Genomic DNA, 5000 nt, shown 5'->3' with positions numbered 1-5000 from the left:
GGATTTTTTATTTTTATTTTATATAAAAAATGTTTTACTGTTATTGCTCATAAAATAATAATGAAATAAAGCCAATGTTGTTATGAATTATTGACTTATTTAAGGCTCTAATTACTTCACATCAAATATTACACTTTGAAAATTTTTGGGGCAAAATATTGCATATTTTGCGTTTTTGCCATTAAAAATGTTTTGGGTTTTTTTGACAAAAAGTGCATAAAACAAACCAACAATAAAACATTTAATAAAAACTTATAATCTAGGAATTGATCTGAAAATGATCTTGAAACTCAAATGTTGAAAGTAAAAAAAAAAGTCACATATTTTTAACACTTTTATGATCATTTTTGCAGGATTTTTTGTTTTTATTTTATATAAAACATTTTTTACTGTTATTGGTCATAAAATAATAATGAAATAAAGCCAAAGTTGTTATGAATTACTGACTTATTTAAGGCTCTAATTACTTCACATCAAATATTACACTTTGAAAATTTTGGGGGCAAAATATTGCATATTTTGCATTTTTACCATTAAAAATGTTTTGGTTTTTTTGACAAAAAGTGCATAAAAACATTTAAAAAAACGTATTATCTAGGAATTGATCTGAAAATGATCTTGAAAATCAAATATTGAAATTTAAAAAAAAAGTTACATATTTTTAACACTTTTATGAGGGGAGACCTTTTTTAATTTATTTTCTTTTTTTTTTTTTTACTGTTATTGCTCATAAAATAATAATGGAATAAAGTCAATGTTGTCATGAATTATTGACTTATTTAAGGCTCTAATTATTTCACATAAAATATTACACTTTGAAATTTTTGGGGGGGAGGAAATATTGCATATTTTGTGATTGCCATAAAAAAAAAAGGTTTTTTTTTGACAGTGCATAAAACAAACCAACAATAAAACATTTAATAAAAACTTATAATCTAGGAATTTATCTGAAAATGATCTTGAAACTCAAATTTTGAAAGTAAAATAAAAAAGTCACATATTTTTAACACTTTTATGATAATTTTTGCAGGATTTTTTATTTTTATTTTATATAAAAAGTGTTTTACAGTTATTGCTCATAAAATAATAATGAAATAAAGCCAATGTTGTTATGAATTATTGACTTATTTAAGGCTCTAATTACTTTACATCAAATATTACACTTTGAAAATTTTTGGGGCAAAATATTGCATATTTTGCATTTTTACCATTAAAAATGTTTTGGGTTTTTTTTGACAAAAAGTGCATAAAACAAACCAACAATAAAACGTTAAAAAAAACGTATTATCTAGGAATTGATCTGAAAATGATCTTGAAAATCAAATATTGAAATTTTTTTTAAAAAGTAACATATTTTTAACACTTTTATGAGGGGAGACCTTTTTAAATGTATTTTCTATTTATTTTTTTTACTGTTATTGCTCATAAAATAGTAATGGAATGAAGTCAATGTTGTTATGAATTATCGACTTATTTAAGGCTCTAATTATTTCACATAAAATATTACACTTTGAAATTTTTTTGGGGAGGAAATATTGCATATTTTGTGATTGCTTTAAAAAAAAAAGTTTTTTTTGACAAAAAGTGCATAAAACAAACCAACAATAAAACATTTAATAAAAACTTATAATCTAGGAATTTATCTGAAAATGATCTTGAAACTCAAATGTTGAAAGTAAAAAAAAAAGTCACATATTTTTAACACTTTTATGATCATTTTTGCAGGATTTTTTGTTTTTATTTTATATAAAAAATGTTTTACTGTTATTGCTCATAAAATAATAATGAAATAAAGCCAATGTTGTTATGAATTATTGACTTATTTAAGGCTCTAATTACTTCACATCAAATATTACACTTTGAAAAAAAATTTTGGGGGGGGAAATATTGCATATTTTGCGTGGAGCACACAGGTGAGCTCAATCAGCCTAATTGGCAGCTCACGCCAGCACGCCATAAAAGTTTGGCTGCTCAGAACTTTGTCACGTGGTCTTGCAGAGCAGCTGATGACAGCAACACGGCGTGCTAAATCATTGGACTAAAAGGCATTGGGAAAAGGAAAAGATCAGAGAGGCTACCGGTAAGCTCACCTCTTTTTACTGGGCCAAAACAAAGTGTTTGGAACACAGCAGCCTAAATCTGTGTTTATGGAGCAAACAAATTATACGTATTGTTTGTTAAAAGTGTGAGCATTTGCACATCATTGGGCTGTTCAATAAGTTTAAGGTGTTGAATTAAGCAAAGAGTCAAAACTTTGATTTCAGTTTATTTAAAGGTGTGGTTTGAATTATCATATTGTAGAATAAATATGTCAAGTGAGCTTGGTTAAGGTTAAAAGCAGGTTAATTTAAGGGTAGATGGTTCTAAAAAAAAAAATAGAACTGGACTTCTGTTTATCTAATGAATAATAATAATAATAGATTTTATTTGTAAAAGCACTTTACATTGACAAACAACCTCAAAGTGCTACAGTGCATTAAAAAATAAAAAATAAACTAGAACAGCCTAATAGCTAGAACTAGCACACATATACCAAAAAATTTTTTTTTTAAAAGCCTTTTTTTAAAAGCATGCACAGTCTGTGGTGCCCTCAGGTGGTCAGGGAGAGCGTTCCACAGACTGGTAGCGGCGGTGCAGAAAGCCCGCTTATGCTTATATTTTGCGGTATTTACCTGTGCCCACTCAATGAGCAATGGTTAATGTAGGCCATGTTTAATATAATATTTGTTGCCTAGTATATGTACTTTGTTGAGTTTGTAAATACTGATTTGAGTTTAATGCTTAGTTTTTTGTATGTTTAAAGGTTTTTCACCTTCCTGTTTCTGGTCAAATCCTTCCCTTTTCAAGTGTGGGAAACCCATGTAGTTAAAGTTACACTTGACATTTTGTTTGCCATAAAAAAAAAAAAATTTTGACAGTGCATAAAACAAACCAACAATAAAATGTTAAAAAACAAAAAAACGTGTCTAGGAATTGATCTGAAAATGATCTTGAAACTCAAATGTTGAGAGTTACAAAAAAAGTAACATATTTTTGACACTTTTGAGTGGGGACCCTTTAGGATCCATGAACAATTTTAGTGGGATTTTCTTTTTTTATATCGTTATTGCTCAAAAAATATGAATGAAATAAAATCAATCTTATGAATTTTTGACTTATTTAAGGCTCCGAGTACTTCACGTCAAATATTGCATATTTTGTGTTTTCCATACATTTTTTTTTACTTTTTTTGACAAAGTGCATAAAACAAACCAACAATAAAACATTATTTTTTTTAAACTTATAATCTAGGAATTGATCTGAAAATGATCTTGAAACTCAAATGTAGAAAGTTTAAAAAGAGTAGCATATTTTTAATACTTTTGAGGGGAGACCTTTTGGATCCCCAATAATTTTTGTGGAATTTTGAATTATTTTATTTTTATTTTTTTAACTGTTATTGCGCATAAAATAATTAAAGTCAATGTTATGAATTATTGACTTATTTAAGGCTCTAATTACTTCACATCAAATATTACACTTTGAACATTTTTTGGGGGGGAAATATTGCATATTTTGTTTTTTCCATTAAAAAAATTATATATATATATATATATATATATATATATATATATATATATATATATATATATATATATATATATATATATATATATATATATATATAAATTTAATTAATTAATTGCGGGATGGATCTAAAGTTGAACTAGAGACTTAAGTGTTGAAAAGAAAAGAAATATTACTTTTTTTTTTTAAACACTTTTATGTTATGATTTAATGAACTGTTTAAGGCTCCAATTATGTCACATCAAATATTACACTTTGAACATTTTTGGGAGGAAAAACAACTTTTAATGAAGGAATCAATCTGAAGTGTATCTAGAAACTTCAGTGTAAAAAGTGAAAAAAAAAAAAAAAAGTGACTTATTTTTAACAATTATAAGTGGGACCCTTTTGGATCCACAAAAAAATTGTAGTGGGATTTTATTTAATTTTTTTTACGGTTATTGCTCAAAAATAATAATGAAAAAAAGTCAATGTTATGAATTATTGACTTATTCAAGGCTCTCATTACTTCACATCAAATATTACACTTTGAACATTTTGGGGGGGAAATATTGCATATTTTGTTTGTTTTTTTACAAAAAGGGCATAAAACAAACCACCAGCCAAGAATTATCGCAGGATGGATCAAATTAAACTAGAGACTTAAGTGTTGAAAATAAAATAAATATTAATATTAAACACTTTTGTTGTTATGATTTAATGACCTATTTAAGGCTCCAATTATTTCACATCAAATATTACACTTTGAACATTTTTGGGAGGAAAAACAACTTTTAATGAAGGACTCCATCTAAAGTTGATGTAGAAACTTCAGTGTTAAACTTTTTTTTTTTAATTATGACTTATTTTATGGATCCACAAGATTTTTAGTGGGATTTTTTTTTTTTTTTTTACTGTTATTGCTCAAAAAATAATAATGAAAAAAAGTCAATGCTGTTATGAATTTTTGACTTATTCAAGGCTCCAATTACTTCACATCAAATATTACACTTTGAACATTTTTGGGAGGAAAAACAACTTTTAATGAAGGACTCGATCTAAAGTTGATGTAGAAACTTCAGTGTTAAAAAAAAAAATTTAAATTATGACTTATTTTATGGATCCACAAGATTTTTAGTGGGATTTTTTTTTTACTGTTATTGCTCAAAAAATAATAATGAAAAAAAGTCAATGCTGTTTCGAATTTTTGACTTATTCAAGGCTCCAATTACTTCACAGCAAATATTCCACTTTGGCCATTTTTGGGGGGGGAAATATTGCATTTTTTTTTTATTTTGCCATTAAAAAAAACCGGGTTTTCTCTGACAAAAATGGCCTAAAACAAAAACCATGTTTACTCATTTTTTATTTTATATCGACAGATAGACCTGCAGTTGATGTCGAAATTTAAGCAATGAAAAATAAAAATAATGACTTTTTATTTTTATTTTTTG

The 5000-nt window shown here is 26.3% G+C and overlaps 2 protein-coding genes across 5 annotated transcripts in view; one reads left to right on the top strand and one right to left on the bottom strand.

Moving 5' to 3' along the window:
• Positions 1-5000, bottom strand: part of rerg (RAS-like, estrogen-regulated, growth inhibitor) — an 81380-nt gene that overhangs the window by 34035 nt on the left and 42345 nt on the right. The window lies entirely within an intron of this gene.
• Positions 2025-5000, top strand: part of plxnc1 (plexin C1) — a 113491-nt gene continuing 110515 nt past the window's right edge. The window contains exon 1 of the mRNA XM_062066457.1: positions 2025-2080. The gene's annotated coding sequence lies outside the window, so the exon portion shown is untranslated. The remainder of the gene's footprint in view (positions 2081-5000) is intronic.

The sequence above is a fragment of the Entelurus aequoreus genome, linkage group LG12 (assembly GCF_033978785.1).
Source record: "Entelurus aequoreus isolate RoL-2023_Sb linkage group LG12, RoL_Eaeq_v1.1, whole genome shotgun sequence".
NCBI classification, from domain to species: domain Eukaryota; kingdom Metazoa; phylum Chordata; class Actinopteri; order Syngnathiformes; family Syngnathidae; genus Entelurus; species Entelurus aequoreus.
The sequence above is the reverse complement of the archived record's forward strand: the minus strand, read 5'-3'. Positions and strand labels throughout refer to the sequence as shown.